The 12,978-nt window shown below is 42.4% G+C and overlaps 1 pseudogene; it reads left to right on the forward strand.

Annotated features, from left to right (window-relative positions):
* Positions 1-2,801: 2,801 nt before the first annotated feature.
* LOC132025976 (large ribosomal subunit protein uL30-like) overlaps positions 2,802-12,978 on the forward strand; it is a 34,609-nt pseudogene continuing 24,432 nt past the window's right edge.

The following is a 12,978-nucleotide window of genomic DNA, read 5'->3' on the forward strand; positions in this document are numbered from 1 at the left end:
GAAGAAGGATATAGTGAAAGTTATGTCTAACAAATTAATCAGATATAAATGGCTTTCTTGAGAGGAAAACTGACAACCCTCTCATCACAATAAGGTATTTTCATGTTAGTGTCCATTTTATAAAGCCATTATTTCTTTAATTTTTAAAGATTTTTTAAAATATTTTATTTATTTATTTGACAGAGAGATTATAAGTAGGCAGAGGCGGGGGAGGAGGGGGGAAACAGGCTCCCTGCTGAGCAAAGAGCCTGATGCAGGGCTGGATCCCAAAGGCAGAGGCTTTAACCCAGGTGCCGCAGGTTTTTATGTTATTTGTCAAACAATAGAGCATCATGGTAAACTTTTGAGCAGAAAGGAACCATTTGTCCTCACAAGTGGGTTGAAAAGAAACAGATTGAAAATGGCTTAGGAAATAGACACAACAGAACTTGGTGACTGATTGCTAGATGGGTGGGGGCAGTGATAATCCAGGTGTGTGAAAGGGAGAGTCATGGATGGTTCCCAGGTGTCTGCCTGGGAGTACCTGGAGGGCTGGTGGTACCATTTTCTGAAACAGCAGACATAGAGAAGGAATAGAATTGGAAAGACAGGAAAGAATGTAAGTTTGATTTGAGACATGATCAAATAAAGTACCTATGGGACATCCAGGCAGGGAATGGCAGCAAGATTGAGAGAACAAGAGTTCACCAAAAGATTTGGCCTTGAAAAAGATCATCAGGAATGTAACACAGAAATAAGATGATCAGAGGGAAGGGAGCAGAAGGCTCCCTTCCCAGGGACAGACCTGCTTTGCTAAATCCACGCAGAGAGGCCACACTTCAAAAGTCTATGAGAAGGTTGACAATTACGACTTGGAGAGGCTGAAAAATGCTGAGTTAACTCTACCACGAGGGTGGATGAAGGATTAAGAGAAAGCGAGAGATGGAAGGCTGGTAACATTTGAGGAAGGGGGACAATGTTCAACCGGGAATTTATTTATTTATTTATAGAATTTTTTCTTTTCTTTTTTTTTTTTTTTAAGATTTTATTTATTTATTTGACAGACAGAGATCACAAGTAGGCAGAGAGGCAGGCAGAGAGAAAGGAGAAAGCAGGCAAGCAGGCTCCCCGCTGAGCAGAGAGCCCAATGTGGGGCTCGATCCCAGGACCCTGGGATCACGACCTGAGCCGAAGGCGGAGGCTTAATTCCCAGTGGAGGGGCACCTGGGTGGCTCAGTCTGTAAAGTGTCCGCCTCTTGATTTCAGCTTAGATTATGGTCTCAGGGTCCTGGGATTGAGCCCCCTGTCCTGCTCTGCGCTCAGCACAGAGTCTGCTTGTTTCTCTCCCTCTGCTGCTCCCCTGTTCTCTCTCCCTCCCTCTCTCTCTCAAATAAATGAATAATTACAATCTTACTTAAAAAAAAAAAAAGAAAGAAAAAGGGGTGCCTGGGTGGCTCAGGGGTTAAAGCCTCTGCCCTATGACACTTCAACTTCTTCTTTTCATGAAATCTCTATAATAAAAACTGGCCTTCCTTCTCAGTATCTTGTGGAGATTTGTTTTTGTGGACATACCAAAAAATAATTGTGTCTCCAGATTTGTATAGGAAGAAGCCAGACATGCTCCGTGGAAGGATGGCTACTTGTCTATAGGTATCATCAGCAAAGTATTGGGGGAAGGATGTGCAAATGTCTGTGGTGATGACTAATACCAAGCAGAACCCAAAGAAGTCACTGTGGTTATGCAGGAAGTGCTCTGATGATCTCGATTTTTAAAACATGGTTTTTGTAGTTGGTGGTGGTAGTGGTGGTGCTCCTCTGTTCCTCTATTGCTGTTTTTTTTTTTTTTTAAGAATTTATTTATTTATTTGACAGAGAGAGATCACAAGTAGGCAGAGAGGCAGGCAGAGAGAGAGAGGAGGAAGCAGGCTCCCCGCTGAGCAGAGAGCCCAATGTGGGACTCGATCCCAGGACTCCAGGATCATGACCTGAGCCAAAGGCAGTCGCTTAACCAACTGAGCCACCCAGGCACCCTGTTTTTGTATTTTTAATCAAGAAATAATTTATATATAATATTATATTAATTCCCAGTGTACAACATATTGTAATATCAATTTCTAACAAAAAATACGAAAGATAGAAAGTAGAGTCCATAGTCAAGAGCAAATGTAAGAGAGTGGCTCCAGCATTAAATTACCAGGAAGGGTGGAACCTGCTAGACTAAGCCTTGAAGAAAATGCTAAGAAGGGTGTGAAGAAAAAGGAACCAGCCCACTTCGTGAGTCCAGCGGCAATGTTAGTTCATGGTTGCTGCTTTTGTGTCAACGAAGTGCACATCAACTGTGGTTTGTCAGGATTCTCCCCCATTCTAACAGCACCACCATAGCCCCAGGCTCCTGGTCTGCTTTCCTTCGTATCCCCGCCCCTGTCGGGAGGTGAAATTGCATCCTGTACGAATTAATTTGTTTGTTGTCCATCTCCCTCGTTCTAGGCAAACTCCCAGAGAAAGGGAAGTTTGTCTTCAATATTCTGTCTTGAATTGTACCCATCATATACAAAGTACTCAAATATTTATCACTCAGGGTGCCTGAGCGGCTCAGTTGTTAAGTGTCTGCCTTCGGCTTAGGTCATGATCTCAAGGTCCTGGGATCGAGCCCCAGACAGGTTGGGGCTCCCTGCTCTACGGGAAGCCTGCTTCTCCCTCCCCTACTCCCACTGCTTCCCTTCCCTCTCTCGCTGTCTCTCTCTCTCTCTCTGTCAAATAAATAAATAATAAATTCTGTAAAAAAATAAATAAATAGGACTTCCTCTTTTCTGGCCAGAACCATGGAGGGTGCAGAAGAGAAGAAAATGAAGGTTTCTGCTGTGCCAGAAACCCTTAAAAAGAAGAGAAGGAATTTCACAGCGTTGAAGATCAAGTGTCGGAGGAAGAAGTTTGCTTAAAAGATGCTTCAAAAGGCAAGGAGGAAGCTTATCTATGAAAAAGCTAAGCACTACCACTAGGAATATAAGCAGGTGTACAGAACTGAGATTCGAATGGCGAGGATGCCAAGAAAACCTTTGGTTTTCCACAGAACTGAGATTCGAATGGCAACTTCTACAGTACCTGCGGAAACCAAACTGGAGTTTGTCATCAGGATCAGCGGTATCAAGGTGCAAGCCCAAAGGTTCAAGTTGCAGCTTCTTTGCCTTCACCAGATCTTCAATGGCACCTTTGTTAAGTTCAACAAGGCTTCAGTTAACACGCTAAGGATTATGGAACCATATACAGCATGGGGGTACCCAAACCTGAAGTCGGGGAATGAATTGATCTACAAGAGGGGTTATGGCAAAATCCACAAGAAGCCAATTGATCTGACAGATGACACACTGATTGCCCGATCTCTTGGTAAATATCACGTCGTCTGCGTGGAGGATCTGGTTCATGAGATTGAAAGACCCCTCTCCCCTTGCTAAAGGCTTGTTTTAGCAACCTATTGCCTCCATAGCCGGATGGCAACACATACCAGGATGTCTATTGTCTGTGATCACCCGGTCTGTCAAAGAAAAGACAAATGAGGAATAGAGTGTACCTGGGACTTTCCAGAGTGCTGAGCCAAGGCCCACCAGAACAAACCGTTGTGTCCTTGCCTTAAACCCAGTGCCTGACAATGCTTGATTTAAATTTACCAATCAGATTCCTGTAACCATGCATCTGCTTCTGTAAGCTTGCTTCCCGCCACCCCAACCCTGCCCTATATAATCTGTTCCCCAACCTAGCCCAGCACGCTCAGTCCACAAAGGCTGATGGGTCCGCAGGCGCCTGTGTAACCAATAAACCTCTTGCAGTTTGCATCCAGTGGAGGCGTGCTGTTCGATTCTTGGGTGCGGCTCCAGGGTCTTTCAAGATCTATACTGCTGGAAAACGTTTCAAAGAAGCAACTTTCTAGGGCCTTTCAGATTATCTTCTCCACGAGGCAGGGAATGAAGAAAAAGACCACCCATTTTGTAGAAGGTGGAGATGCTGGCAATGAGGAAGACCAGATCAATAGGCTTATTGGAAGGATGAACAAAGGTATCTACCTTGATTGTTTTTGTAATCTGGTCAGTTAATGAATGACTAATCTCAAATGGAATAAATAAATAAATAAATAATAGTTCTCATTCAATGAATCAATTAATATTTTGTTTCTGCCTTTCGTCAGAAATGACCTCTGAATTAAAATAAGCAGGAGTGGGGGGCCTGGGTGGCTCAGTTGGTTGAGCAACTACCTTCAGCTCAGGTCGTGATCCCAGAGGACTAGGATCAGGTCTTGCATCAGGCTCCCAGCTCCGTGGGGAGTCTGCTTCTCCCTCTGCCCCTCTCCTCTCTCATGTTCTCTCTCACTGTCTCTCTCTCAAATAAATAAATAAAATCTTTAAAAAAGTAAAACAAAATAAGCAGGAAAATTGGTTAAGAAGGAATTCAAGTGCAAAGGAGTGTAAGTTTGTATCAAGGTCTTTGAAGTAGTGATAATAGAGATAATTTCTGAGGACTAGGCAGGTGTGCCTCAGGGCCCACCTTGGAGCGCTGGGCTAAGCACTTAACCTACCTTATCTAATATAATCTTCAAAGCAACTATTATTATTCCCATTTTATAGATAAATTAGAAGCTAAGCTGAGCAAAGGTGACTTGTCCAGTCTGGCTCTGCACCTCAAGGCTCAAACCCAGGTCTCTCTGGCTTCGCAGCCTGTGTCTTTAAGCACTCTATGATTTTGCCTCATGGAATTAAAATAACATTTCCATACTATATTTAAATTCCTTGGGGCCCAATCAAATTATCTACTAGGATCCTAAGATTATTGAACTGTTCTTTGTAATTATTAAGGAATTAGAAAAATAGGCTAGGTGTTAGAAGGCTGATGATAGGTAAACGTACTTAAGATTTTTTTGTACTTATTACAATTGTTAAGAAGAGTGAAGTGTAAAATGAGGGACCACAAATTATATAGTTCAGTTGTACTATCTACATAACATTCTTGGTATTTGAAATACTTTAAAACTAGCCATTTCTGTTTGTAAACTATCTACAACCTCCTTCTGGCTTCTCCCACACATATTTTTTTTTTAAAGATTTTATTTATTTGTCAGAGAGAGAGAGAAAGAGCACAGGCAGACAGAATGACAGGCAGAGGCAGAGGGAGAAGCAGGCTCCCTGCTGAGCAAGGAGCCCGACGTGGGACTCGATCCCAGGACGCTGGGATCATGACCTGAGCCGAAGGCAGCTGCTTAACCAACTGAGCCACCCAGGCATCCCTCCCACACATATTTTGATTTTCTGCTTGGCCCCCAAAGAAATTTCACCATATAATCCCTGAAAACTATAGAAATCTGTCCCAGGAAAAATCAAGGGCACACCCGTTGTTTAGGATCATTTTTTTCCCTAAAAGTAGTAATTGATCATTAAGAGCCACTAAGGTTTACTACAAACTCATAAGACCAAATTCATTTTCAAGGTTATTATGTTGGGTCCATGGTCAAAGGAGCGAGACTGATACAAAGTGAAGGTCAAGCAAAACTTCATTTCGCGCCAAGCATCGAGAATCAAACTGACCAGGCAGGGCCGTCTCTTGCAAAGAGATGACCTCTCTCTGCCTCACAGACTAGCTTTTAAGGGCAAAGGCCATGTGATTGAGCCTGGCCACGCACAGGTAGCCAATGAGATTGTAACACAGAGAAAGCTGCACAGTCCTGCTAGGTCACACATAAGTGACCAATTGAATTACAATTTACCCTATAGTAGATATTTGAACTAGCCTATCACCTTGGTCAGAATTGGTGCCCAAAGGACACCCAAAGGGCGGGGCCCATCTCCTCCTTGGTAGCTAGGGAGACGGTATGAGCCCCCACCAATTGGATACCTCCATCTGGCCTGACCCACACTTGTATTTGGGCTTTGTTACCTGGGACTGGTTTCCGGGACTTGTTTTTAAGTAAGTTCCCTGAAGGGGGGCCGGGCAGGGTCAGGATGGAGCTGCTCTGGCTAAATAGGCCCTTGCATTTATAGATTCTAAATGATAAGGAGTGGTGGCAGCCTAAACAGAAATGAAGAGTAGATTTTTAAAACCTCACTCTTAAATATCTTAGAGGCAAATACATCAGGAACTGGAAACAATGTTTGCCTCTGGGAAGGGAATGAGAGCTCTGAGGAAGAGAACAGGAAGAACACTTTTCATTGTCCGTCTTGGAGTGCACTTTGAATTTCATAGGTCTGAGATTTCGTGGGTGATGGAGACCTTGCTGAGAAAAAGGCAGGAACACTGAGCATATGAAACAGATTCTAACCAAGTGAGCCTGACCTGCAGAGTTCTTTTTTTTTTTTTTTAAGATTTTAAAAATTCATTTGATTTGTTTTATTTATTTGATGCGGGGCTCCATCCCTTGACCCTGGGATCATGATCTGAGCTGAACCCACTGAGGCTTTAACCCACTGAGCCACCCAAGCGCCTCCGCAGAGTTTCTTGAAGATTCTTTGAGATGATGTGAAACCATCTTCCCAGGCTTTATTGTGACAGAGAGAAATCAGCTGCCTTTGTTCCCAATTACCACATGACACTGAATTCAGCTGCCTTTTGGAATCCAAGCTCAGCCATGCCCCACACATGACTCAGCCATTGCTTGCCATCATTAGTGCATCTTGGCACGTTGAACCCATTAATTCACCACTTAACAAAAATTTGCTCCCTCTCTCAAGTTTTGGGTTAGTTGACTGGTTTTCTTCAGTTTCCCAACAGCAATGAGAAACAGATTTTTAGGCTGTGAAGGTTCCCTTTCTCCCTTTACCTTTGGTTTTCCACCGACTTGAAACTTGAGGGAACAGAATTAAGTTTCAAACCATTGTTCCATTTAGCTATTTTTCTCCAACGGTTTTGATATATACTTGTTTAGGAAATACTGAATTTCTGACTTTTTTTTTTAAGATTTTATTTATTTACTTGACAGACAGATCACAAGTAGGCAGAGAGGCAGGCAAAGAGAGAGGAGGAAGCAGGCTCCCCGCTGAGCAGAGAGCCCGATGGGGGGCTCGATACCAGGACACTGAGATCATGACCTGAGCCAAAGGCAGAGGCTTTAACCCACTGAGCCACCCAGGCGCCCCATGACTTTTTAACAATAACAAAATGCATCAAAAGATGTTAAACTTCTCCATCTTTAGCGAGAAGTGAAATGTAATTACTAGAGATGAAATAACATATATACATGCTAGCTGGGGAGAGGGCAAGAGTGAGAGATGGGGGAGAGTAAGAGGAAGGCTGGAGATGGGGATTCTCTAGCTGATAGCCTAGTTTGCTCAGGATTTTTTTAAAGCATTAAAAATATTTCTACTGACAACAAAATACAATTTTATTTTATATATATATTTTTAAGATTTATTTATTTATTTGACAGAGAGCACAAGCAGGGGGAGCAGCGAGCTGAGCAGGGATCCATGAGGCACTTGGTCACTCGATCCCAGGACCCCAGGATCATGACCTGAGCCAAAGGCAGGCGCTTAACTGACTGAGCCACCCAGGCACCCCCAAAATACAATTTTAAAGTGTAAAGTATATGTAGTACTATATATCACTGCTGTATACATTAAAATAATTTACTATTAAAAAGCTTTTCTCTATATATGCTTAAAAACTTATGTATTTTATTATTTTTAAGACTTTATTTGAGAGAGAGACAGAGAGATAGAAAGAGCATGAGGCGCAGAAAGGACAGAGGGAGAGGGACAAGCAGACTCCCAGCTGAACTGGGAGCCCAACGCAGGGCTGGATCCCAAGATCCTGACATCATGACCTGAGCCAAAGTCTTTGAAAAAGGAAAACATTCAGAATGTATTTTAACTCCAGTTAATAGGACACAAAAAAGTGATAGTTAAAGGTGCACAGGTAGCTCCATCCATTAGCTGTCCAGCTCTTGGTTTCAGCTCATGTCGGGATCTTGGAGTGGAAAGTTCAAGCCCTGCGATGGGCTCCACCCTGGGCTTGAAACGTACTTTAAATAAATAAATGAAACCTAAAAATGATTGTTAATCAAAGTAAAGAAACTCAAAATCCACAAAAAGCAAAAGTAACATGAATTAAAATACCCAAAACCCTGGAGAGTCAATTCCATTAATTTCATTTCTCAGAAGTGAATTCTCTGGGTTACAGACTGAACAGATCCCTTGTTTCTTCTCACTTCAAACATAGTTGCACTTCTGCCCCTGCACTGCTCGTTTTCTTCTTCCCATAAGTACTTGGGAGAAACGGGAAAAAAGGAAAAAAAAAAAAAAAAGAAGAACCAATATTTTAGCTTTTGAACGTTCAAGAGGACCGTACTCTATAGGGTATATGGTGAACACGGCCAGGAGTGCAGACTCACAACTTTGAAACCAAAACTCTCTAGAAATTGCTGACAGCTGATAAGGGCCACTCTTCCAGAAGGTCATGCTCCCTTTCTGGGATAGTTCTCACCCCATAACAGGTCAACGAGTGGTTATAAAACTTGATGTCTTGGCTCAAGGTGGGACAACTCTGTAGGGACTTCCAGCTCCAGGACTCCTTGAGCGACCAGCTGAGGCCTCTGTTGCGGCTTCACCAAGATCAACTTCCCACTGACCTCCCTCCCCTACCGTGTTCTCCCTGAGAGTTAGTCCCCAATAAGCTTTTGTCCACAAACAGCCATCTAAACTCTGCTTCCAGAGAAGCACTGGGAACCATATGGGATGATTCTCCCCCAGCAGACCTGAACAGATTTATCTTGATATGTCTGTATTCTTTCTCTCATCCTGTCCCTTTAATCTGCCAGTGTTTTTGTTGTTGTTGTTTCTTTTAAGTTCCTATAGCAGCATGTTGCAGATAGTTCAGGACCTAGGATACAGAATGTTAACAGTAGCAGGAAATGAAAGCAAGATTATTCCTTGCCTATTTTATAGCTATCCAAAACAATATTCCTGACTCTGTGAGGTAGGGGAGAAGATGGTCTATAATATTAAGTATGGCTGATGGACTTTCATGAAGATCAAACTTATGACCTTGGCATTATTTTGCCATGTTTCACCCAGCTGAGCTAATGGGCTCACGCAGAAAATTTGGAAGTGTGATTTAAAGACTGTTTCTGTGGATGCGTGAATTGCTCAACTGGTTAAGAATCTGCCTTTGGCTCAGGTCATGATCCCAGGGTCCTGGGATGGAGCCCCACATCAGGTTCCCTGCTTAGTAAGAGTCTGCTTCTCCCTCTGCCCCTCCCTTCCCTGCTCATGCTCTCTCTCAAAAATAAATAAATAAAATCTTAAAAAAAAGAAAAAAGAAAAGAAAGAAAAAGAAGAAGACAGAGACAATGTAGGGAGAAGAAAACTCTTTAAAACTCCGAAACTCAGGGGCGCCTTTGTGGCTCAGTGGGTTAAGTGTCTGCTTTCAGCTCAGGTCATGATCCCAGGGTCCTCGAGCCCTGCATTGGGCTCTCTGACCAGCAAGAAGCCTGCTTCTCCCTCTTCCTCTCCCTCTGGCTGCCTGCCACTCCTGCTGCTTGTGCTTTCTCTTTCTATCAAATAAATAAATAAAATACATATTTTAAAAATTTTATTTATTATTTGACAGAGAGAGACACAGCATAAGAGGGAACACAAGCAGGGAGAGTGGCAGTAGGAGAAGCAGCCACTGATGCGGGCTCAATCCCAGGACCCTGGGATCATGAACTGAGCCGAAGGCAGATGCTTAAAGACTGAGCCACCCAGGCGCCCCATAAATAAAATCTTAAAAAAAAAAAAAAAACAAAAAACGAAAACCAACTCCAAAACTCAGAGAAGAAATTATATGACATTCATTTAAAATACAAAACAAAACAGAAACAGAGCACACAGAAGATAGCCTAGAAATTAAAAATAAATAGCCACAATAGTAATGTAATTAGAAGGGTTGGAAAAGGCAGTTAATGAAATCGCCCAGCAAGCAAAGAAAGACAGGAGAAAATAAAAGACATGAAAGGATCCATACAAAAAGACCAAAATCCAAATTGTGGAATTCCTGCAAAAGCAAAGAGTATGGGTGCCTGGGTGACTCAGTCAGTTAAGCGTCTGACTCTTGATTTCAGGTCAGGTCAGGATCTCAGGGTTGTGAGACGGAGCCCCAGGCTGGGCTCTGTGCTCAGTGCGGAATCTGCTTGTCCCTCTTCCCTCCCCCACTCTCTCCCCCCCCAAAATAAATAAATAAAATCTTAAAAACAAAAACGAGAGAGTAAATACGGATGAACAAACTGTCAGGAATAACCCTAGAAAATTCTCCAGACCCAAATGACAGGAGCCTGTAAGTGGAAAAAGCCCAGATACTCTGAGCAATGAAAACATTTTCATACAAAGGTTTGTCACTCTGCAAGAGATAAAGATTCTAAAAGCTTCCAAAGAGGAAAAGATGGGTCCTAGACAAAGGAACAAGGGAGAGAATGACACCACAGTTCTGTTATCAGCACTGAATGGTCCAAGACGATGAAGCGATGCTTTGAGAATTCTGAGGGAAATGCCTGTTCAACCAGAAGATAGATTAAAGAAAATGGTAATTGGGGCGCCTGGGTGGCTCAGTGGGTTAAAGCCTCTGCCTTTGGCTCAGTCTGATCCCAGTGTCCTGGGATAGGAGTCCCGCATCAGGCTCTCTGCTCCGCCGGGAGCCTGCTTCCTCCTCTCTCTCTCTCTGTCTGCCTCTCTGCCTACTTGTGATCTCTGTCAAGTAAATAAATAAAAAATAAAAAAAAAAAGAAAAGAAAGAAAATGGTAATTGTTTCGGAGGTAATCACTGGGAGGTAGTCTGAAGGGGTGGGGCAAGAAACTACTGTTTGTCCTTCTAACTTTTTTGGTGCTATTGATTGATTGATTTTCATGTATTTGTGGATGCAGAAAATGTATTTTTTGTCCACCCTTCTCTAGATTTTACTAAAGATGGACTCCAACAGAAAAGGGATGGAGATGAGACAGAGGAAGGCATGGAATCCAGGAACCCGTGCAATGCAGCCCTGAAGAAGCAGGTCTATAGAACAATCAATATCAACTGAAACAAACAGATGCTTCCCCATGTGAGTCTCTAGGAAAATGAAAGAACTGGCTGATTTTCTGTTGCATAGGAGCATTTGGGGAAAACTGATGATAGATGGACTGAGCATCTGTTTGAGCTGTTGTAACAATTTTAAAGTCCTATTATCTTTATTTTTATTTTAATTTTAAAAGTCCTCGAGAAGTGGGGCACCTACGTGGCGCAGCCGTGAATCATGAGACTCGGTTTCTGCTCAGGTCTGGTTCCAGGTTCCTGGGATCGAGGCCCCCTTGGGCTTCCCACTCAGCGCACAGAGTGGGCTTGGGTTTCTCTCTCCCTCTTTCTCTGCTCCTGCCTGCTGTGCCTGTGCTCCCTCTGTCTCATGGAAATAAATAAATAAATCTTTTTTAAAAAAGTACTCAAGAAGTGCAAAAAGAAGAAATATAACCCTAGTAGTTTGGAGTACTAAAGTAAACAGTATTTATATGGGCATAATATAAACGCAGATTAGCTAAAATAAAAATTATGGTATAATCAATCACATTGGAAGAGTAGGAAGTGGATGGAAGCGTTATAAAAAGATTTAATCCACTTTATGGTAAATTTCACAAAGTCAGGGATTTGTCTGTTTTGTCACCTGTGGCATCCCCAAAACACAGAGCGGTATCTGGCATATAGCATGTACTCAACTAATATGTATACATCTGGGGGCACCTGGGTGGCTCAGTGGGTTAAAGCCTCTGCCTTTGGCTCAGGTCATGACACCAGGGTGCTGGGATCGAGCCCCGCATCAGGCTCTCTGCTCAGCGGGAAGCCTGCTTCTCTCCCCCTCTCTCTGCCTGCCTCTCTGACTAATTGTTATCTCTGTCTGTCAAATAAATAAATAAAATAAAAAAAAAATACATATCCATCTGTTACCATCTACCATGCCAGGAAGTCACTGGCTGCTGTCTTCAAAGTGGTAAATCAAGAGGAAACATTATAAGGCTATCATCTAGGAATATGGAAATACTTATATACACAAACAGCTAAAACGGTTTAAAAGAAAAAAGTATTTAATTTTCTGAGGCAATCACTGGGAGGTAGTATGAAGGGGTGGGACAAGAAACTGCTGTTTGTCTTTATAACTTATTTGGTGCTTCTGGATTTTTTTAAAGAAATTTTGCATATGTAGTAAATACTTTGGCTAAATTTTTAAATGGAGCAAAATAGATGTGAGTTTAAAACAAAATAATTCTCTCTAATGAAATTTTTTGTTGTTGTTTTTTTTTGTTAGAGAGAGAGAGAGATACAAAGCGCAAGCACAGGCAGACAGAGTGGCAGGCTAGAGGCAGAGGGAGAAGCAGGCTCCCTGCCGAGCAAGGAGCCCGATGTGGGACTCGATCCCAGGACGCTGGGATCATGACCTGAGCCGAAGGCAGCCGCTTAACCAACTGAGCCACCCAGGTGTCCCTCTAATGAAATTTTTTTAAAAGAAAGTATTTTTTATTTTTATTTTTTTAAAGGTTTTATTTATTTATTTGACAGACAAAGATCACAAGTAGGCAGAAAGAGAGGGGGAAGCAGGCTTCCTGCTGAGCAGGGAGCCCAATGTGGGGCTCAATCCCAGGACCCTGGGATCATGACCCAAGCCGAAGGCAGAGGCTTTAACACACTGAGCCACCCAGGCACCCCTAAAAGAAAGTATTAAACAGTAGAATCTGGACACAAAATGGTCCCAGGTCCTTTATAAAGAATAAAGAAAAAAAATTTATATATATACACACACACACACACACACATATATATATTTTTATAAAAAAATTTTTGGTATATATTATATATAAATTTATATGTATACACATATATGTGTGTGTATGTGTATATATATACATTTCTATATATACATTTATTGTCTCAGTCATCCTTATCTTTTCTTACCTTTTCTAGCAAACCTTTTGTCAAGGAGACACAAAAGCAAGTGCGATTTTGGTTGGCATATATATATATACG

The sequence above is a fragment of the Mustela nigripes genome, chromosome 10 (genome assembly GCF_022355385.1).
Source record: "Mustela nigripes isolate SB6536 chromosome 10, MUSNIG.SB6536, whole genome shotgun sequence".
Classification (NCBI taxonomy): domain Eukaryota; kingdom Metazoa; phylum Chordata; class Mammalia; order Carnivora; family Mustelidae; genus Mustela; species Mustela nigripes.